The sequence below is a fragment of the Loxodonta africana genome, chromosome 8, assembly GCF_030014295.1.
Source record: "Loxodonta africana isolate mLoxAfr1 chromosome 8, mLoxAfr1.hap2, whole genome shotgun sequence".
In the NCBI taxonomy this organism is placed as follows: Eukaryota; Metazoa; Chordata; class Mammalia; order Proboscidea; family Elephantidae; genus Loxodonta; species Loxodonta africana.
Genome location: NC_087349.1, coordinates 105,365,737 through 105,390,023, shown reverse-complemented (window position 1 = coordinate 105,390,023; position 24,287 = coordinate 105,365,737). Strand labels below are relative to the sequence as shown.

Sequence of the window (24,287 nt, the reverse complement as noted above, 5' to 3'; positions counted from 1 at the left end):
GTTGTTACCTTTCCTGTCCCCAAAATAACAAGTGCCTATTATCTAGATAGTGAATCCCTTTTCCCGCAGCCCTGCTCCAACCCTGGTAACCACTAATGTCCTCCAGGTTCATCATATTCCAAGATGTTTGAGAAACTCACTTTTCTTTATCACTGGTTAGTGTTCCATTGTATGTACATATCACATTTTACTTAGCCATTCATCCATGAATGGGCACTTTGGTTGTTTCCATCTTTTTACTACTGTGAATAGTGCTGCAATGAACATAGGTGTGAACATGTCTGTTTGTGTCACTTCTATTGGATTCCTAGGGTATATACCTAGGAGTGGAATTGCAGGGTCACATGGCAGCTCTACCTCTAGTTTTCTGAGAAACAGTCAAACTGTTTTCCATGATGGCTATACCATTTTGCATTTCCATCAGCAATGGTTGAGGTTTCCACTTTCTCCACATCCCCTCCTACACTTGTTACTTTCTGTTTTTTTTTTTTTTATCTTGGCCATCCTAGTGGGAGTGAAATAATATCTCATTGTGGCTTTGATTTCCATGGCATCTTTTCATCTGTGTGTTAGCCGTTCAAATATCCTCTTTGGCAAAATGTCTGCTCATGCCTTTGCCCAGTTTTTGGTTGGGTTATTCATCTTTTTGTCATCAAGTTGTAGAAATTTTCTATATATTTTAAATATTAGATCCGTATATTATTCCCAAAGTTTTTTTGTTTTTTTTTTTTTTCAGTCTATAGGTTGTCTCTTTACTCTTTTGATAAAGCTTTTTGGTGAACAAGTATTTATCTTTTATCAGGTATTACTGAGCATTTTGATTTAAAAAAATCTATAGAAGAATTCTGATCAAAAGGGAGAAAATGCACAACAGAATTTCAAATTTTCATGGAATCCAGATTTCCTGGATTCATAGAGGCTGGGTGAAACCCTGAAACTATTGCCCTGAGGTGATCTTTAAACCTTAAACAAAAATATCCTCTTAAGTTTTCTTAAAACCAAACAGTAATTTAGCTTAACTAGTAAAGAATATCTGCCTTAAGCATTGTGCCCTTTTAAGAACTAGCTATATGGAATAAAACTGACAACAGCAACTCGAAAGAGAAGACAAGAAACTTAGGGAGCAGTGAGTTTATACTAATGAGGGATGAACAACTCAGTAAAGGAAGGTGAGAATGGTTGCCCAACTCATAGAATATAATCAGTGTTATTGAATTGTACATGTAGAAATTGTTGAATTGGTGTATGTTCTGCTGTGTATAGCCTCAAAAACAGAAACAAAGTCAATCAATCAATCAAGAGACCATTTTCACTGATTAAGTTGCTCCCCCCAAATGCACATTAAAAATAATTACTAGTCAAGTGCAGTGAGATTGGAACTCACCTTCCTACTGGTGGGAAAGTAAGTCAGTCCAACTTATATAAAGTGCAACATATTATTTTTCCAAGGGTCTTTTAACAGTGTTTGCTGCATAACGAACTATTCCAAAACTCAGTTGATTAAAACAAGAACCATGTATTATTTCTCATGAGTCTGTATTTCTCATGATCTTGGCCAGGGTAGGCTGTTCTTAGCCGGGTTCATTCATGTGGGCAGCTGGCAGATTTCCTGGAAGCTGGATGATCTAAGACAGCCTCATCTGGGATAACTTGGCTGTGTTCTGAATGGTCACTCATCCTCCAGCAGGCTAGCCTGGGCTTGTTCTCACGGCAGCGACAGGGCCTCGAGAGGGCTCGGTCAAAACTGGCAAACCATCACTTCCACTACGATCTTTTGGCCAAAGCATATCACAAGGCTAGACCAGATTCAAGGGATGGGAAACCGATTTCACTGCTTTGTAAGAGGAACTGCAAGGCCATACCTCAAAAGGCATACACAGAGAGGGATGAAGGGTTGGAGCCATCTTTGCAATCAATCTACTCATCAGCATTTTGACTCCTAGAGATCTATCCTAAAGAAACACTCGTGGGAACTAGATTGAGATTTATTGGAAAGGATACAGATCACAGTATTTTAAAAAGCAGCAACAAATAGAAATAGAATGTTGACTAAAGTATGGTGTGCACAATATAATTTTATACTGTCATTAACAAACGTTTTGCAAAGAATAAAGATGTAGAAATAATTACAGCATAAGAGTAAATGGAAAAAGCTGGTTATAAAGCAATACCTGTCCAAGTTTGAATATATGTATGCATACTAAAAGCATAGAAATATTTGCAATTTATCCTGGCATTAGATTAAATTTTCCAAATGTGACCTTTCCTGAAAAACTAAAGAAGATGAATATGATAATAATAACAATTATTATTATAATAAGATAACAACTAACATTTGTTGAATGTTTACCATATACCAGAGTACTTAGCAACTCACATGCAAATATCATAGACACTATTATTACTATGCTCATTTTACAGGTAAGGAAACTGGGCTTAAGAGGTTAACCACAATCACTGAGCTAGCACATGGCAGAGCTAAGATTTATATCCTAACCTGTCGCTTATATCCTAATCTGTTTGATGAGCTTTCTTTTTTTTTTTTTGACATGCATTATTTGTTTAGTTTATTGCAGTGTAGCAACGGCAAGGCATGCAAGTAAGACCTCATGACATTCATTTATTATTTTTTTTTTTAGATAATATTTTATTGAATTTTTGGTGAAAGTTTACATAGCAAGTTAGGTTCTCATTTGACCATTTCCACACAAACTGCTTGGTGACGTTAGTTACATTTAGCACGATGTGTCGACACTCTCTTTAATTGCATTCTGTTTGTTCCATTTCCAGTTCTCTGGTTTCCCTGCACCCTTATCGTCTCATCTTTGCTTTTGAGTAATTGTTGACCTTTTGGCCTCAAACAGATGGTTTTTAAGTAGTGTACTGATCTTACAGGTAATATCCTTTATTTTGTGTACCACTCTTCTATTTCGCTAAGAGATCTCAGGGGGATAGGCTCAGTTCTACATTTACGAGGTTAAGTTACTTAACCTCTTAAGTCCAGGTTCCTTACCTGTAAAATGAGTATAGTAATAACTGTGTCTATGATATTTGCATGTGAGTTGCTAAGTACTCTGGTATATGGTAAACATCCAACAAATGTTAGTTGTTATCTTATTATAATAATAATTGTTATTATTATCATAGTCATCTTCTTTAGTTTTTCAGGAAAAGCCATATTTGGAAAATTTAATCTAACGCCAGAATAAATTACAAAAAAGAGTGTCTCAGGGTAATAGTCTCAGTTTGTCTGGCTTTTTCTTTTCTTTTTTTTTTAAGAATTTGAGTTCTGCTTCACATATTTCTCTCATTCTGTCTGGGACCATCTACTGTGACCCTGGACATAATGGTTGATGGTGGTAGCTGGGCACCATTCAGTACTTCTGGTCTCAGGGTAGATGAGGTCATGGCTTGCGTAGACTTGTTTCTTCTCCGAGCTTTTGGTTACCTTCTTATTCTTTTGTTCCTTGAGAGTAGAGACCCAGAGTTGTGTCTCAGATAGCCACTCAAAAGCTTGTAAGACCCCAGATGCTACTCACTTCACTGGAATGAAAATCATGATTTTTGTGAACTATGTTATGCCAGGAGTCCTGGTGGCGTAGTGGTTAAGAGCTTGGCTGCTAACCAAAAGGTCAGCAGTTTGAATCCACCAGCTGCTCCTTGCTAACCCTATGTGGCAGTTTTATTCTGTTCTATAGGGTCACTGTGAGTGGGTATTGACTCCATGGCACGGGGAGCATTATGCCGATTGATTGAGTTTTCCCATGAGACTATGGTCCTAAGATTTCAAACCCAGAAAACCAGTCTTGGAAAATGTTCGGTTATGTCTGAGTGTCTGTATTTGTGTCTTCAAAGAATATGTGTGCCTGCACCCACATGTTTGTAATTACACGTACTTTTTTCTTTATAGATATTTCTGGAGCCCTGGTGGCATAGTGGTTAAGAGCTCAGCTGCTAACCAAAAGGTTGGCAGTTTGAATGCACCAGCTGCTCCTTGGAAACTCTGTGGGGCAGTTCTACTCTGCCCTATAGGATCGCTATGAGTCGGTATTGACTCAACAGCAACAGATACAGGTATGTTATAGATACTTCTTTTTGCTCTCACCTCTGTTTGTATCTGTAACTACCCATATACCAATATACCTATTACCTACCCAACACTCATTTTTACTTTGGTTATGCTGTGCTCACTATATCCACATTCAGAGTCACTTTTCCCATTACCAAGAATAACAAGTCTCTACGATCTAAAGGTATTTTCCCCTTCCCTCTTTTTCTCTCCAGCAACCACTAATGAACACTGGTCTCTGTAAATATATCTAGTCTGTCTTCTCATACAAGAGGGATCATACATTATTTGTCCTTATATGCTTGACTTATTTCACTTAGGCTATGCCCTCCAGGTCCATCCATGTTATAATATGTTTTGTGAACTCATCATTGTTCTTTATGGTTGTGTAGTATTCCATTGTATGTATGTACCACAATTTGCTTATCTGAGGGCACTTCAACTGTTTTCATTTATTTGCTACCATGAATAAAGCAGCAATGAACATAAGTGTGCATGTGTCCGTTCGTGTCATCATTTTTAGGTGATGACCTTTAATCCCACTCTAAGATATTAAATAAGTAATAGTACTATCAAAAACAAAAGAGAAGGCAACACTGGCCTTAATCTGAGCAGGATTCCAAAATTTCATCCTTGATAGTGAAGGACTGAGAAGTACCTTTCTGGAGTATATACCACATGCTCCCACCTCTGAAATCTAGCATGGATCATCTGACACCAAATAAGGTAGGATAAAACTTTGAGCCCTCCCCTCTGCCCCATTTTCTGCAACTAACTCTGGGGCCCACCAGCCACTCTAGGAGAAAAGACCTGGCAACATGCTCCCATAAAGATTTCAGCCTAAAAACTCTATGGGGCAGTTCTACCATGTCATATATGATTGCTATGAATTGGAATTGACTTGAAGGCACACACGAACAACTCTGAGGCACTAACCTAAAACACCAGGGGTCATCATTTCACTGTGCAACACTTGTCTTCTGAGCCAGCAAATCTTGCGACTAGATTACTTTCTCTCTGCATCCACTCAGATCTAGATCTCACAGAATAGGCATGACAGAGAACAGAAGGGCTGGGCAGAGATGAGTTGCTCTCTAGAATGCCTAGTCATCTGTGATGAAGACTTTAAGAACTAAAGTGGAGCCTGGATGGGCAATGGAAGCAGTGGATACTGGCCTGGGAGTAAAGAGAAATAAGCTATGTTGTTCAAAGAACTGCAAAATGAGTCTCTGATGTAGTTGAAGGACCTAAACTGTCAAAGGATATATGCACCCAACTACAATCCTGCAAACTCAGGCTGCCTGCAAGGCAGTGGAAAAGAAATGGAGGTTGTATATTTGATCGAAATCAAATGACTTCAAGTCTGACTTCAGGTCTGTAGCCAAGACTGGGAAACCACTCAAGTCAACAACGAAAAAGCTATGAGAATTCCACTTACCAGACACCGGCTGAGCCTGGATAACACTCTGGCCATTTGAGGATTCATTAAACAAGCAATCCAAAAATAAAGATGGGAGCTTTGAAAATACAGCTTAATTAAAGAAAGAGAGAACAATGTTCTGAGAACTTAAGGAAAAGACCAGATTTATAAAATGACTTTCTACAGAGAAAACGTTTTAAAAATTAGGAGACATTTCCTAGCAAACTTCATAAAGTTGACAAAGGAAATATAAAGAGGAAAAAAAAATTGGCAAAAATAGAGATGCAAAAAGGAGAGTGAGAAACAATGAAAATGTAAGAAAGCCCCACATGTAAGTGCAGATTGAAAATCAGCATGGAGATTGAAAGTAAGGGATAAAATGACTGCTATAAAGGCTAAATCTGAGAAAAACTACCAAACTCTAGAGGAAAATGACAATGAGATGGAAATAGAGAATAAATGAAAAACTATACAGTGCAGGTAAAGGAGCTTAACCTTAGAATTGTACATGTCTGTGAGGTGGGGCCGAGGGACTACTAGAACCAAAAAGGAAATAAAGCAAAAATCGAAAACTTTATAGAAGCAAACTTTCCTTGGATGAAGTAATCCTGGAATCTACACGACTAGGGGATTTGTGGTGTTTCTAGGGAAAATAAAAAGTCATAAATAAAAATCTTAAATATTTGCTAAATTTTGAATTTTAACTATCAAATTCATCATCAACACAGAAAGAAATTATAAAGGCACTTAGACTAAAAACATACGTAAAAACAAAGGAACAAAAATCTGGCTAGACTCAGATCTCAAATTTCTCTTCTGCAGCATCACGTGTTAGAACACAATGAAACATCATATGGAAGCAAATGTATTTTGTAGACAAAATTCTCCGTCTCACCAAGTTATTCAGATGTAAAAGCAAGAGAAAATATTCCAAGATATAGAGGAATTCAGAAATGTATCACTCGTGTACCTTCCTGGAAAAAAAAAAAAAAAACTAAAACATACATCAAGTCAGCAAGATATAAAGAGAAATTAAAAAAAAAAATAGGACTACAGGCAAGCAGTGGGACCAATTAAATAAATAGAGTTCAGTGTGACTATGCTAAATATGATCACAAATTCAAATGCAAAAAAAATCCTTTAATCTTCTTATTAAAATGGAGCCCTGGTTGTGTGGTGGCTAAAAGCTCAGCAGCTAACCAAAAAGCTGGCAGTTCAAATTCACCAGCTGATCCTTGGAAACCCTATGGGGCAGTTCAACTCTGTCCTACTGGGTCGCTATGAGTCAGAATTGACTGTACTGCAACTTTTTTTTTTAATTAAAATGAACTCTAGGAGAATCATGATAAAATAATTGTGTAATGATAAATTGGGTTGCTAAAGATGAAAATTGATGGTGGGGTGGGAGGTAATGATACAGTATATTCCCTGTTCTGATTTCGATAGTTTTAAAAATATAAGCACATAGTGGATAAACAAATGTTTTTGACAAATGACAGTAGAATTTAAAACAGGATTTTCAACCATTTAAGTAGTAAAATTTAAAACAAGATTTCAGTCATTTGAATAGTAGAATTTACAAGATTTTCAATCATTTCTTCAGTTTAAAAAGATAGAAGCACACTTTCTTTGATGTGGTAAAACTCACGTGAAAATGTTCACCACGATGATCTGGTAAGCAAGGTAAACATCATGCTTACCTTGCCTGTTAGATAATCCACCCCTGTCCAGCTGGGATCTTCCTACACTCTGGTTCACATATGTTCCTGAGCGGCTCAAACACTCTAATTCCACACTCTGAGGGAGCTCAAAGCCTGCCCAAGAGTTCTCTGAATTTCTAGTGTGCTCCTATTCTTGGTCATCTCTGCCTATTGACTTCTTCCACGTGTTTTTGTAATGCACTATGTTGACCCATATGAGCAGTGATTAAAAAGATAGGCTGCTAACCAAAAGGTTCGCAGTTTGAATCTACCAGCCACTCCTTGGAAACCCTATGGAGCAGTTCTACTCTGTCCTATAGGGTCGCTATGAGTCGAAATCGACTCGACAGCTATGGGAGGCGTTGACCCAGATGTGATGCTGTTTTTCACATACCTAAAAGGGTGGGGGAAACCAAAAAACAAAACAAAACTAAGCACAGGAGTATTTCTGGATGTTTGAGGGTAGATTGTGGGAGTGGAGATGGCATTACAAACGTTTTCATACTCCCACCCAAATTGCCTTGTACACCAAAATATTTTTCCTCCTAACATTTATGGGGAGCAATTCAGCTTTTCTACTGAAAACTCCTACTCCCAAATTTGCCCACCCAAAGCCTCCAGACTAGCAGAAAAGGGCTGCTGTTCAACTCAAGTTGCCTTTGTTATCAGTTATAGAATTTTGTAAAAAAAAAAAAAAAAAGGAGTGAGGGTGACGTCTGACCTCCTCTAACTTCACAAAGGAGAAGGAGAATCAAGATCAATAGCCTAAGGCTGATTCCTAAGAGGCAGAGTTCAGACATGCCTCCTCTCTCTGCCATCTTTACCCAATTTGACACCAACTGTCCTTCCCACTGTACTCTCTACTTCTCTGCTGGATTTGATAATTCATTGCAATGGCTACACAGAACTCAAAAACAATATTCACAATTTTGGGGTTTATTAGAGAAGTAATAGGTTACAATTCAGGTTCAGGAACACTCAGGATACAGTTCTTCCACCAGGACAGCCTCCTCCCAGCTGTGCTCGCAGGCACGCCTCACTGGCCCTCAGCCCCTGCCATGCTTGGGCAAGTTTTACAAAACTCTTTTAGCTGGGCCAGCAAGTGCCCAGAGGCACTACTCCCCAGCAAGCCTCCTGCAAAAGGCAGTCAGCTTTCTCCCTCCATAGGCTTGGAAGCCCACCATGCCATCTCCTGCCATCACTTCTCTGCCACTGCTTCTCAAGCTCTCTCTGTCTCTGTCTCCTGGTTCCAGGAGCTTCTCAACACAGGGATCCCAGGTCCATAGGACTCAGTCTTTACTCCTGGCTTTTCTTCCTTGGTGGTAGTGGGATCGTCTCTCTCCTGCCTCTGGGATGGCTCACCTCAAGCCCAGCAGGGTGGCAAAACTGACCAATCCTCTTGGTGGCCCACGATAACCTTATTTGCATAGTCCCACCCAATCACTTGGTTGGGAGTTATAAGACCATGACGAGAGAGGCCAAACAAAAGTGATCCATTGCACCACAAGTTTATAAATAATATTTGTTTTGGTCCTACATTTCCCTGATTTTATGTCTCATTGTTACTCCCCAGAAACCCCAGATATGCAGCCCCAAGGTACATGCTGGCAACGCTTTTTACAAAGATACAGGAATATTCTAAAATCAAGATTTATTTTTCCTCTGGTCCACTAATCCCAAGGTAAAAACTTCTACTCAAATTCTACCATACTTAACTGCCTTACTTAGCGCTAAAACCAGGCTCTTTCTTTTTCTAATTATTCTCAGCAAGAGTGACTCATATATATTTGGGCATGTTTTTCTATCTCTTTGTCTCCATTTCCCTCATTTGAAAATGGAAATAATATTAATGTTTTCTTAATAAATTTATTGTGAGAATTAAAAACATAAACACATGAAAAACACTTAGAAGAGTACCTACCTCATACAAATAACCACTCAATATGTTAACCATTTTTATTTTCATTGTGATTGTCATATATTTGACCCTAGAATCTCTTGGTTGCCAAAAAGTATGAAGTATAGCAGGATAATGTCAGTGAAGATCAAGTAAGGACCAGAAGACCCTGGGACAGGATTAAAATAGCAGTCACTACAAAGTACTCCCTCAGCCCTATTTTTTTTTTCCTCATAGCAGACTCCACCACATAATTTAATACCTCCAGCTAGATACTAACTAAATAAACTGAATCTCATTTTTTCTCAACACACACACACACACAAGCACACGCAATGTATGAAAAGAGAAAGTTGGATAAGGTCGAGAGATTTGTGGGCAAATCCATGCTACATCTTTTCTAGCTCCACCTCAGCACCACCAAGATTGCACACCTTCTTCTTGGACATAATGCCTATACGTGTTTCTGTCCATACTGAAGAACACATTCTCAGCTGCTCATCAAAAGGCTGGTGGCTCAAACCAACCTAGTGGCTCTGAGGGAGAAAGACTTGGTAATCCGCACCTGTAAATATTACAGCCAAGAAAATCCTATTGGGCAGTGCTACTCTGTCACGCGGAGTCTCTATGAGTTGGAATAGACTTGAAGGCATCCAATAACAACTATGTGTATGATACATGAGAAAATATTTATGATATTTGAGAGGAAGATAAAGGTTGAAAAACTGTCTCTGTAGTCATGATTTTTCCTTTTCTTAATAACACGAGTTATCAAATTTCTCATCCAACACATTTTCTTCATTCATAGCTAAAAGTTCTCAGCTCTTACTTTAAAGAAAAAAATAACCCAGCAGATGGGATCTTTCTCAACTTTTATCATGCCACCTACAAGTTTTCCTGACCTATACCTATGGCTTCTTCATTCTCTTCTGATGATGAAAGAGACACCATCTCTTCCAACCCAAAGCTCATTTTTCTACGTAGGCTGTAATCTCATACCCTAATGTGTGACAGACAAGGCAAGAGTTCAAATGGAGAACCACACACCATGTATCTAAATATTTTAAAGTGATAAATCAAGCTCACTAACGCTTATGTAAAATATGTTGCATCATCCTGCTGAGCACATTTATCTTCCTTAGGACCTGGTAGGCCAGGCTGTAATTCAAATTTGTGGGACTTTCTAAGCCAGAACGTGGAAAGGGCTGAGAGGGCCGGCCCTGCCCCCGCCCACAGCCTGCGCTTCTCTTCCCTCCTCAGGCTTCATTCTACCCTGAAGGTACTTAACTTAAAAAAATAACTTACAAGCCCCCAAATAGCCACACCTGAACCTCTCTTCCTGCTTACCAGTTGGTCCCACAGACTCTCCTAGCCCTCCATTTGAGGCAGAGAACTATCAGAGGAAGTCTAGAGCACCCCGAGTCCTGTTCTCTGTCCTCTCCGATCACAGGCAAATAATGACTAGACCATTTGGGAGACAGACACAAGTTTTACTTCCTGTTTTTTTTCTTTTTAATAAAAATGTGATTTTTGGCAATGTCGAAGTAAAATAAAAATATGATTGTTTCACAATTTAATGTATCCTATTTTTTTTTATTTCATATACTTTGAATAGTTCTTATTCATAACAGTTGTCACCCACCTCCTCAAGAAACTTGTTGCATGATGTCAAGTCGATTCCAGCCAGACATTCCATAGGACAGAGTATGACTGTCCCATAGGTTTCCTAGGCTGTAATCTTTATGGAAGCAGACTGCCACATATATGTCCTGAAGATCTTCTGGTGAGTTCCAAATGCAGACCTTTAGGTTAGTTAGCAACTGAGCACTTAACCATTGTGCCACCAGAGTCCCTTTTAAGAAACTTGTTGTTGCTGTTAGGTGCCATCGAGTCAATACTCCTCATAGCAACTCTGTACAACAGAACGAAACACTGCCTGGTCTGGCACCATTCTTAAAATCGTTGTTATGCTTGAGCCCATTGTTGTAGCCACTGTGTCAATCCATCTTACTGAGGGTCTTCCTCTTTTTCACTGACCCCGTACTTTACCAAGCATGACATCCTTCTCCAGGGACAGATCCCTCCTGATAATACGTCCAAAGTATGTAAGACGAAGTCAGGCCATCTTTGCTTCTAATGAGCAATCTAGATGTACTTCTTCAAAGACAGATTTGTTCGTTCTTCTGGCAGTCCATGGTACAGTCAATATTCTCTGCCAAAGCTGTAATTCAAAGGCATTAATACTTCTTCCATCTTGCTTATTCATTGTCCAGTTTTCACATGCATGTCAGGCAATTGAAAACACCATGGCTTGGGTCAGGTGCACTTTAGTTCTTACAGTGACATCTTTGCTTTCTAACACTTTAAAGAGATTTTTTGCATCCAATTTGCCTAACGCAATGCATCTTTTGATTTCTTGAGAGCTGCTTCCATGGACGTTGATTATGAATCCAAGTAAAATGAAATCCTTGACAACTTCTATATTTTCTCTGTTTATCATGATATTGTTTATTGGTCCAGTTGTGAGGATTTTTGCTTCCTTTATATTCAAGTTTAATCCATACTGAAGGCTGTGGTCTTTGTTCTTCATTAGTAAGTGCTTCAAGTTCTCTTCACTTTCAGCAGGCAAGGTTGTGTCACCTACATATCGCAGGCTAATGTTCACTTTCAGCAAGTAAGGTTGTGTCATGCGTATATAGCAGGTTGTTAATGAGTCTTCCTCCAATCATGATGCCCTGTTCTTCTTCATATAGTCCAGCTTCTTGGATTATTTGCTCAGCATACAGATTGAATAGGTATGGTGAAAGGACACAAGCCTGATGCACAACTTTCTTGACTTTAAACCACTCAGTATCCCATCATTCTGTTCGAACAACTGCTTCTTGGTTTAAGTACAGGTTCCTCAAGAGCGCAATTACATGTTCTTCTCAATGTTATCCATAATTTGTTATGATCCACACAGTTGAATGCCTTTGCATATTCAATAAAACACAGGTAAACATTTTTGTGATATTCTCTGCTGTCAGCAAGAATCCATATGGCATTAGCAATGATATCCTTTGTTCCACGTCTTCTTCTGAATTGGGCTTGAATTTCTGGAAGTTCTCTGTTGATGTACTGCTGCAACCACTTTTGAATGATCTTTAGCAAAATGTTACTTCTGTGTGATATTAATGATATCATTCAGTAATTTCATCATTCTGTTAGATCACCTTTCTCTGGAATGGGTACAAATATGGATCTCTTCCTATTGGTTGGTCACGTAGCTGTCTTTCAAATTTCACAGTAGAGATATGTGAGCACCTCCAGCACTGCAGCCATTTGTTAAAACATCTCTGTAAGCATTCCGTCAATTCCTGTAGTCTTGTTTTTTGCCAATGCCTTCAGAGTAGCTTTGAATTCTTCATTCAGGACCATTGGCTCTTGATCATATGCTACCTCTTGAAATGGTTGAATGTCGACCAGTTCTTTTTGGTACAGTGACTCTGGGCATTCCTTCCATCTGCTTTTGTTGCTTCCTGTGTCATTTAATATTTGCTCCATAGAATCCTTCAATATTGCAACTGGATGCCTGAATTTTTTCTTCAGTTCTTTCAGCTTGAGAAATGCTGAAAGTGTTCTTCACTTTTGGTTATCTATCTCCAAGTCTTTGCACATCTCATTACAATACTTTACTTTTTCTTCTCGAGCCACCCTTTGAAATCTGTTCAGCTCTTTTACTTCATCATTTCTTCCTTTCGCTCTAGCCTCTGTACATTCAAGAGCAACTTTTGGAGTCTCTTCTGACATCCATTTTGGTCTTTTCTTTCTTTTTAATGGCGTCTTGCTTTCTTCATGTATGATGTCCTTGATGTCATTCCACGACTCGTCTGGTCTTCAGTCATTAGTGTTCAATGCATCAAATGTGTTCCTGAGATAGTCTCTAAATTCAGGTGGGATATACTCAAGATTGTATTTTGGCCATCAAACCCACTATTAATCTTTAAGATAACCTGTTAGTTGTTGTCTGCTGTAGAAGAGATTCCGACTAATGGCAACCTATGTGAGTCAGTGTAGAACTGTGTTTCATAAGGTTTTCAATAACTGATTTTTCAGAAGCAGGTCACTAGGTCTTTCTTCCAAAGAGTCTCTGGGTGGACTTAAACCTCCAATCTTTTTGTTAGCATCAGGAAATGTTAACCATTACACCACTCAGGAACTCCCATCCAATTAGAAAGGTTATGAATTCTTGGACCGCACTTCTTATACACTACAAATATATTTTCCTAGTTTGCTATTTGTATTTGAGTATTTTATATGTAATCATTTTTTAAAAGTTATGTAGACAATTCTACAAATCTTTTTGTTTTTGCAATGTCGTACACTAGGAATCATATATCAAATTACCTTCAAATTCTCATCTCCCCCTACTATCATTTTTTCTTGAAAATTAAATTGTTCCATTTTTACATGTAATTATTTAATTTATTGGAGTTTATTTTGGTGTATGGTTTGAGATAGTATCTACCCTTTTCCTCTGGAACTTAATTAGATGTTATAACTTAATCTGACCATGTCATTTTTTTTTTTTTACTGTTTAATTAACATTAAATGACTCAGGGAGTATCAAAAGAAGATGGAAGGAATACATAGTCACTATACAGAAAAGAACTGGTGAACATTCAACCATTTCAGGAGGTAGCATATGATCAAGAACCAATGGTACTAAAGGAAGAAGTCCAAGCTGCACTGGAGGCATTGGCAAAAACAAGCCTCCAGGAATTGACAGAATACCAATTGAGATGTTTCAACAAAGAAATGCAGTACTGGAAGTCTCACTCATCTATGCCAAATTTGGAGGACAGCTGTCTAGCTAACTGACCAGAAGAGAACCATATTTGTGCACATTTCAAAGAAAGGTGATCCAACAGAATGTGGAAATTATCAAACAATATCATTAATATCAAAAACAAGTAAAATTATGCTGAAAATCTTTCAAAAGTGGTTGCAGAAGTACATCAACAAGGAACTGCCAGAAATTCGATCCAGATTCAGAAAAGGATATGGAACAAAGGATATCATCGCTGATGTTAGATGGATCATGGCTGAAAGCAGAGAATACCAGAAAGATGTTTACTTGTGTTTTATGGACTATGTAAAGGCATTTGACTCTGTGGAACATAACAAATTATGGATAACATTGAGAAGAATGAGAATCCCAGAACACTTAATTGTGCTCATGTCAAACCTGTACATAGGCCAAGAGGCAGCAGTAGTTAGAACAGAACAATGGGATACTGTGTGGTTTAAAGTCAGGAAATGTGTATGTCAGAGTTGTATCCTTTCACCATATTTATTCAGTCTGTATGCAGAGAAAATAAACTAAAAACTGGGCTATATGAAGAAGAATGTGGCATCAGGACTGCAGGAAGACTCATTAACAACCTGCGATATGCAGGTGACATAACCTTGCTTGGTGAAAGTGAAGAAGACTTGAAACACTTACCGATGAAGATCAAAGACAGTCTTCAGTATGGATTGCACCTTAACATAAAGAAAACAAAAATCTCATAACTGGGCCAACAAATAACTTCATGATAAATGGAGAAAAAATTGAAGTTGTAGAGGATTTCATTTTACTTGGATCCATAATCAATGGCCATGGAAACAGCAGTCAAAAAATCAAAAGACGCATTGCATTGGACAAATCTGCTGCAAAAGACTTCTTTAAAGTGTTAAAAAGCAAAGATGTCAGTTTGATGACTAAGGTACGTCTGACCTAAGCCATGGCATTTTCAATCGTCTCATATGTGTGTAAAAGCTGGACAATGAATAATGAAGACCAAAGAAGAATTGATGCCTTTGAATTATGGTGTTGGTAAAGAATACTGAATAGACCATGGACTGCCAGAAGAATAAACAAATCTGTCTTGGAATAAGTACAGCCCAAATGTGCCTTGGAAGCAAGGATACTGAGACTTTATATCACATACTTTGGACATGTTATCAGGAGGGACCAGTCCCTGGAGAAGGACATTATGTTAAGTAAGGAACTTTTTGTTGTTAGTTGCTGTCGAGTCGATTCCAACTCATAATGACCATGTTTACAACAGAATGAAACACTGTCTGATCCTGCACCGTGTTCACAATCGTTGTTATGCTTGAGCCCATCATTGACCCACTGTCTCAACCCATCTTGCTGAGGGTCTTCTTCTTTTACGCTGACCCTGTACTTTACCAAGCATGATAAAGGTAAGGTACAGGGCAATGGAAAAAGAGGAAGACCCTAAATGAGATGGGTTGCACAGTGGCTGCAACAATGGGCTGAAGTATAACAATGATTGTAAGGATGCATAGGACCAGGCAGTGTTTCATTCCATTGTACATAGGGTCGCTCTAAGTCAGAACCGACTCAATGGTACCTAACAACACAACTTTAGTACGTACATACACAATCATATATCTGAGAATAGTGAGAGTTTCATTTTCAATTCTTTGCCTCCACAAGAATATTGTGCAGCAGTAAAGAGGATAAAAATCTTTATCTGGTTTCCAGTCTTAGAAATCTTCCAGCATTTTACCATTCAGTGATTTACTCTAGGTTTTTTTTTTTTGGCAAATGCTCTACTTAAGGGGTTAATTCCTTTCTCTGCCTAATTTGCTAAGAGGTTTTTTTTTTTTTCCAATGAATGGATGACAAGTTTTATTAAATGGGTTTTCTGCATTCCCTGAGGTTATTATGTAATTATTCCTTTACTTTGTTAATTTGACAATTTACTTTGATTTATTTTTAAATGTTAAACTAGGCTTAATTTCCCAGAATAAAACCAACATGTTAGTGATATCTTACCCTTTTTATGTATTATTAATATATATTAATGTTTTGTGTTTCTATCAGATTTGAGTATCTAAGTTTGGCTGGCTTTATAATATGAACTATTATATCTCTTTTCATTTTAATGTTTTCAGGATATATAGTGATGTCGTTATTTTTCATTCATTCCTCCTTTGTATTTTATCACCTTGCCAGGAGATTATCAATTTTTTTAGTATTTTAAAAGAACCAACCTTTGGAGTTGTTGAACATCTCCATTTTGTTTTTATTATTTTTTAATCATTAGTTTTTACATGTAGTTATATTATTTCATTTTTATGCCTTTTGGTTTCATTTATCGTTCTTTCTCTAATTTGTTTAGATGAATGCTTAGGTCATTGCTGATCATTGGTTTTCAGTTTTTTCTTTTCTAATATGTGCATTAAGTTTATAAAACTACATACAATCATGACTTTAGCTGCATTTAGCAAATTTGTTGTTGTTAGTTGCCATCAAGTCGATTCCAGCTGAAAGTAACCCCGTGTGTACCGGGTAAAATTGCGCAGTAGGGTTTTCAAGGCTGTGACGTTTTGGAAGCAGGTTGCCATGTCCTTCTTCTGGGGCTCCTTTGGGTGGTTCAAACAGCCAAAGTTTCAGTTAGTAGTCAAGCACTTAACTGTTTGTTGCCACTTAGAGACTCCTTAACAAATTTACCATGTGCTATGTTTGTCCAGAAGTACAGACTCAGTTATCTAGTGCTACTATAACAGAAATACTACAAGTGGGTGGCTTTAACAAACAGAAATTGATTTTCTCATAGGTTTTTTTTTTTTTTTTTGTAGGAGGTTAGAAGTCTGAATTCAGGATGCCAGATCTAGGAGAAGGCTTTCTTTCTCTGTTGGCTCTGGGGGAAGGTCTTTGTCTCTTCAGCTTCTGTTTCTTGGTTCCTTGGAGATTTCCATGTGGCATAGCATCTATCTTCCCCCACCTGTGGTTGCCCACCCACTGGCTTACTCTTCTCTTTTTACGTCTCAAAGAGATTGACTCAAGACACACCTTACACTAATACTACCTCATTAACGTAACAAAGAAAACCCATTCCCTAATGGGATCATAGTCACAAGGCATACGGGTAAGGATTTACAACACATATTTTGGGGGAACACAATTCAATCCATAACAAGTAGAAATATTTTTTGGCATCGCTTCTTTTTTAAAATATAATTTTATTTATTTTGTTGTTAAGAATATACACAGCAAAACATACACCAATTCAACAGTTTCAACATGTACCATTTGGTGACACTGATTACATGCTTCGAGTTGTGTAACCATTCTCACCCTCATTTTCTGACTTGCTCCTTCCCTATTAACATAAATTCACTGGCCCCTAAGGTCCCTATGTAGCCTTTTGAGTTGTGGCTGTCAATTTGATTCCATAAAGATAGTTCTTAAAAGAGCATAATGCTTAAGGCAGCCATTCTTAACTAGTTAAGCTAAATTATTTTTTGCTTTTAAAAAGACTTTGGGGATATTTTTGGCTTAAGGTTTAAAGATTATTTCAGGGCAATAGTTTCAAGGGTTCACCCAACTTTCATGGCTCCAGGAAGTCTGGAGTCCAAGAGAATTTGAAATTCTGTTTCTCATTCCCTCTTTTGATCAGGATTCTTCTATGGAATCTTTGATCAAAATGTTCAGTAGTGGACCTGAAGTCTCATGTTCAAGAAGGAGAAGTCCTGTCGAGAATCTGTACCTTAACCACCTCAGGAAAGAGCTCGGTTCATGGTGGCATTGAGGGGAACACATGAGAGCACTGAAACCTGAGGAGCAAATGTTGAACCAGGATCTGTTTTCTTCAGAGTGGACTTTACACTGGTGGAGAAGTAGAATGCCAAGGGACCTCTCTCTGGAGCACAGCATTGAAGGACCATGGACCAAAACAATTATACCTCTCTACATGGTTTTATTCTGCTTGGCTTCCCTGATCATCTCAAACTGGAGATGGTCCTGTCAGGAGTTGTCACTATCTTCTACTTAATTACATTGGTGGGTAACACAGCCATCATTGTTACATCTCTCCTGGATTCCCATCTGCACACACCAATGTATTTTTTCCTCAGGAATTTATCTTTCCCAGATTTGTTTTACCACCAGCATCATACCTCAGATGCTGGTTAACTTGTGGGGCCCTGATAAGACCATCAGCTATGTGGGTTGTGTCATTTAACTCTATGTTAATATGTGTTTAGGCTCCGCTGAATGCCTTCTCCTGGCTGTCATGTCCTATCATCGTTTTACAGCTATTTGTAAACCCTTGCATTATTTGGTAATCATGAAGCCACAACTTTGTCTCAAGATGATCATCATGGTTTGGGGTATTAGTTTGGCCTGTTCTGCAATATTGTGTACACTCACACTGAATTTGCCTAGGTGTGGAAACAACCTTCTGGATCATTTCTTGTGTGAGTTGCCAGCTATGGTCAAAATAGCATGTACAGACACCACAACTGTTGAAATGTCTGTTTTTGCTTTAGGAATTGTCATTGTCCTTACACCCCTCCTCCTTATTCTTATATCCTATGGTTACGTTGCACAAGCTGTGCTGAGAATGAAGTCAAAAGCAGGCCAAAGAAAAGCAATTAATACCTGTGGATCTCATCTCACTGCGGTGTCCATCTTCTACGTAACTGTCATCTACATGCACCTACAGCCAGGTAACAGTGCCTCCAAAGACCAGGGCAAGTTCCTCACCCTCTTTTACGTCATTGTCACTCCAAGTCTGAACCCCCTCATCTACACCTTAAGGAATAAGGATATGAAAGATGCACTGAAGAAGTTGGTGAGAGTTGCCTGTCAATCTACAAAAATGAAGAGGAAATGGATATCACAGAAAAATATTAGAGTAAATAAGGCAGTGAAATACATTTTCTAAGTATCTTTAGTTTTTGCTGAGGCAAGTAATCCCTAGATCATAGAGATTATTAATATATTAAATCCTGTGTGGAAAACTTTTGTGGTTAAAAACAATATTGTAATTATTCCACTTAGCTTTTTTAAACTGTAATTACTGGCATATCTTCAGAGAGAATAGGTCACCAGGAATTTTTATTTTTGCATGAAATATAATACAAAGAAGATGTAAATATAAAATTGAATACACTGAATGAATTCTCAAGCCCTGTGGAAACTGCTTTGGTCATCTAGCTTTGTATTTTCATTGTTCATGCTTGGATCTTCAATAATACAGACATTAATGAGTGGTTTTATATACATCATGATTTGTATTTCACATAGTGATATACAAAGAATGATTTTGTGTATTCAATATTTTGTAAAACTCTCCAGACATTTTTTGTGTATTTGGTGTAATACAATGCAATTTATAAGATAGTGATTGTCATAAGCACCACATGAAACAGTTTAGTCTTTGTTTAGTGGAACTTGATATCAGAATTTTGAGTAAAAGGTCTTTGTTATTTAAAAAACAAAACAAAAAACAAAATGTTCAGAAATGGTAGCTAGACACCATCCAGTTTTTCTGTTCTCATAGCAAAGGAGGCAATTTTTCAGGAAGGCAGTTAGCCACATACTCCCTATCTTCCTTCTATTTCTGACTCTCCTTCTTCCTCTGTTGTTCCAGGTGAATAACCCAAAAACCAAACCCACAGCTGTCGAGTCGATTCCAACTCATAGCAACCCTATAGGACAAAGTAGAACTGTACCATAGAGTTTCCAAGGAGCGGCTGGTGGATTCGAATGGCCAATCTCTTGGTTAACAGCTGTAGCACTTAACCACTACACCACCAGGGTTTCCTCCAGGTGAATAAAAAAAAAAAAAGTAGAGACGGATTATTGTGCCTTGGATGGCCGCTTGCAAACTTTTAAGGACCCAGGCGTTACACATCAAACTAGGAGGTAGAAGAGAGGCACTAAACATGTTATTAAGCCAATTAACTGGGATGTTTTATGAAACCATGACCTTCAGCCTCCAAACCAAGAAACCAAATCCTGTGAGGTTTTTGGTTGCACACAATCAGCCTTAGCGGCTGCTCTTTCTTTTTTTTGGTTATTGTTGTAAGTATATCTACCACACAACTTTTGCCAATTCAACTTTTTGTAGGTGTACAACTTATTGACAGCAATTACAATAATCAGCTGCGCAACCCTACTCTTAATCAACATGATATTAACTCCTATTTTCCCTCTTCCTCCCATCCCTGTTAACCACTAATAAACTTTGTTCCCTATTCATTTGCCTTCTCTTGTCTTTTTATATAAGGGAGGTCATATAATATTTGTTCTTTTGTGATTGACATATTTCACTCAGCATAATGTCCTGCAGCTTCATCCTTATTGTTTGTAGCATGTATGGCTTTTTAATTGTCACATTCTTACATAAACTTGACTCCGTTTCTGGACTTTCTTTACTGTTTTATTATTGTTCTGTTTATTCCTGCAACTATCCTATCTTGTTTTACTCCTCCTCACTTTATAAAATGATTTGATAGATTACAGATAAAGGCCCTTTTCAGAACAGTAATTGTGTAGAATATCCTTGGTCTCTTGGGCATTCATTCACAAGTATGAGCTTAAAAATAATTTTGTAGGTTCTCTTAAAAAATCTCATTTAAAATACATTCTGAATGGAATTCAAGATACAGATGAGTTTAGGAAGGAGAGACAAGTTTATAATATTTAGATTTCTTTTTCAGAAACATTATATATCTCTTCATTTATTAAAAAGTTTCTCAATAATTGTATTATTTTTCAAGAAGCATTTACATACTGGGGTTTTAATATAGATCTTACATATTTCTTATTAACCTGTTTCTAGAAATTATTTTCAAAGGATTATTTCCATGTAATATTTTTCTTTTTTACGTAATTTATTTTATTTTTGTTTTTATTGTTGTTGAGAATATGCATGGCATAACATACACCAATCCAACAATTTCTACAAGTATAATTCAGTGACATTGATTACATTTTCTCAGCTGTGCAACCATTCTCACCCTCCTTTTCTGAGTTGTTCCTGCCCCATTAATATAAACTTATTGCGCTCTCAGTTTCTTATTTAATATTTTGGGTTGCTGTTGTCAATTTGATCCCTTATAGATAGATCTTAACAGAGCAGAATGTTCAAGTCAGACATTCTTTACTAATTAAGCTAGACTACTGTTTGGTTGAAAGATTTCAGGAAATATTTTTGGTTTAAGATTTCTATGTATTGTTTTTCCATTATATTTTCTAACTAGATGCTGCTGATATACAGGAAAATTCACTGACTTTTTAGGGTTTAATTTTTTGATGGCTAACTTATTTAGTTATCTGTTTGATCTATTAATTTTTTAGTTAATTCTGTTAGTTTTTGAGATTAAAAAATCATATCTGAAAGTAATAGCAGTTTTCTCTTCCTTTTCAGTATTTACATATCCCTCATCTACTTTTTCTGTGTTTTGTTTTTTGGCATTGCTTAATACCTCTCCAGCAAATCAAGAACTACAGTGATAGCAGGCATGGACATTGTCCTGATTTGACAGGAATGTTTTTAGTATTTTGCAATTAAGTACAATATTATGGAATAGGTATTTATGGCATTAAGCAAAGCTGTTTTTATTTCTGGCTTCCTTAAAGTTTATTTTTATTTATTTATTTTTAAAATCAGGAATGAATGGTTAATTTCATCAAATACTTTTTCAGCCTCTATGATTCAAGGATCTCAGTTCCAAGGAAAATAAACTGACTCTGGCTGATTTAAACAGAAGGGGAATTTATAGAATGGTTACCGGGCAGCCAAGGGAAGATGGAGAAACAGGCTTGCAAAGTGTAGTCAGGAAGGGAGAGACATCGGCCAGGATGACAGCCAAAAAACCAGGGCAGTGAGATTGCTTCTGAATACCGGCCAACCCTGGATTCTTCCCAGTGGTGTCACTAGGATTGGTGTCACCAACTCATGGTGTTACCCTCCCCAGGGACCTCCTCCCATACCAGACCATACAGAATCCTTGCTAATATTTTTTGTACTAACGTGATTTATAAATCATACTTCCTGTATATCATTCCTTCTTTTCCTTGAATTACTACTTCATTCTCAAAAAAGTCATTGATATAGGTTCACAAATACTGATTATCACAATATTGTAGCTAAAACACCAGAAAATTTGACAAAATCAGTGACTATAAAAACATCAGCAGCAATGAAAACAGCTCATCCTTAGAGCATGTGCAGATAAAACCATGGGATTCAAAGCATCATTGTAATTGAATAATAACGGCAGCTCTAGCCAGAGCACATTAAAAGGTTCAAAAAGTAAATTAGCATAGACTTTTAGCCTTGTAGGCATATTGATACATGTAAACTGGGCTTATGAAAAATATTTTTGTTATAACTAACAACAGGGATATTTTTGTAGTGTGATTCTGATGTCACCTCCTCTGACAGGGCCACCCGGTACAGTCTGCACCCCCCACACCTGCCTAGTGATGCCTGATTCTTCCTCTTGCACAGCTGCCTTGCGCCCCTAAGCCTGGATGCGACCACTGCCATTGTCCCTACTTCTTTGCCTACTTATTTTTTTATTCAAATCCAGTGGTGGTGTGTTTGGTTGGCCAATCCTAGGACATGCAGGATGTCCTCCTGGATAGGAGAAGCTGGGAGAACAATTCTTTTATTTTTATCTTCAGCCTCTTACTAAAACACATAAGGCACCGAACTTCCCAATCATAGGATGATGGACAATCACCGTTATGGACTGAATTGTGTCCCCCCATAATCTGTTGAAATCCTAACCCCTATACCCACGGATGTAATATAATATAATGCAATCGCCTTCCATAAAGCAATCTAACATAATGTAATAAATCAATTGAGGTCATACTAACGTAGGGTGGATCCTAAACCTAATTACTTCCGAGTTATATAAAGAGTAGCGTAGAGACAGAGACATGCACAGAGGCACAGGGGGAAGACAGACACTATCTGCCAACGATTATAGAGCCAGATGAATCCCGAGTCCAGGAACTCCAAGGATTGCCAGCTAAAAGAAGCTGAAATAGACAAAGAATGACCTCCCCTTACAGCCACACTCTGAATATGGGCTTTTAGCCCCCTGAATTGTGAGAAAATAGATTTCTATTCTTTAAAGACAACCACTTGTGGTATTTGTGTTACAGCAGTACTAGCTAACTAAGATAGTCACCTACACAAAAACAAAAAGACAGCTTCTCTACTATAATTGAAATTGTTGACATTTCTCCTTTAACCTATTAATGTGAAAAAGTATATTAACGGAATCCCCAATGCTGCAATCCTAAAAAGACAATTCTATTTGGCCATGGTGCATGAGTCTTTTAATGTAGTCCTGAGTTCAACTTCTATATTTACAGTCAAGAGCCATAAGCAGTATTCTGTTCTGTGCTAACTCTGTGTTTGCCTAGCTGTACAGAATGTGTTGGGAAGGTTTTCAAGCTTATTGAGCCCCATGAGCAGCTCATGTAACAGAAGCATCATCTGTTCCTGAAGGCTTTGGTCTAAAAGGCCAACAAAACAGCCTGGCCTAGTATATTTTGGGATGGTAATTCTTTGGCCATGTTTTTCAAAATTTTCCATGATTATTGATCTATTCAAGCTTATGTCTCTTCTTGAGTTAATGTCTTAGGAAATGTCAAAGACCGAAATAAGTACATTAAAATCTGTAAGTTGCCAGCTAGAACTGATTTCTGGTATATGAATATGAGTGGTGGGGATTGCAAATGAGTTATTTTTAGAGGTTGTATGAGAGAAGCCCATTCAGCTCAGTTAGGCTGTTGCACTGTTAAGTTACCTGCAAAGGGGTATATGGAGACAGCATCTGTTGAGAAATAGAAAACTGGAAACTCAAGAGCCTAAGGAGGTGTTGGTTTGGACATACAGAGTGGCTTTCTTTTTAATTGAACTGGCTTATTCTGGCTTTCTACAGTTCCCCAAACTCCCAGCCCACATCACACACTCACATTATCTCCCTAATCCCTGAAGGCATTTAGATCTATTTCCCTTTATGGTACCATTTAAAAATTCTTTTTAACAATTTTTAAAAATTTTAACAATAATACAATAATAATTACAACAATAATCCAGCAGAACATTGTATAATGACAAAGCTAACCTCTCTGCTACCTGTTCATCTCCTTGAGGTAATCGGTTAAACAGATAAATTCGTGAATAAGAATCAGCGTGAAGCTGGTTCCAACTTCCCCGTTTTTTTTCCAACACTAGCTATCCCATGGCTTTCTCTGTCTACTCAGTTTGATAATTCATTGCAACACCCATAATGCTCACAGAAACACCATATTTGCAATAATAACTTTAATATAACTGAGGAGGATACAAAAAAAGAAAGATAAATGATGAAATGCAAAGGGCAAAATTC

At 37.7% G+C, this 24,287-nt stretch overlaps 1 pseudogene; it reads left to right on the top strand.

Moving 5' to 3' along the window:
- The first annotated feature begins 17,677 nt into the window (after positions 1–17,677).
- On the top strand, positions 17,678–18,943 carry LOC111749749 (olfactory receptor 2W1-like; annotated as a pseudogene).
- Positions 18,944–24,287: the final 5,344 nt, after the last annotated feature.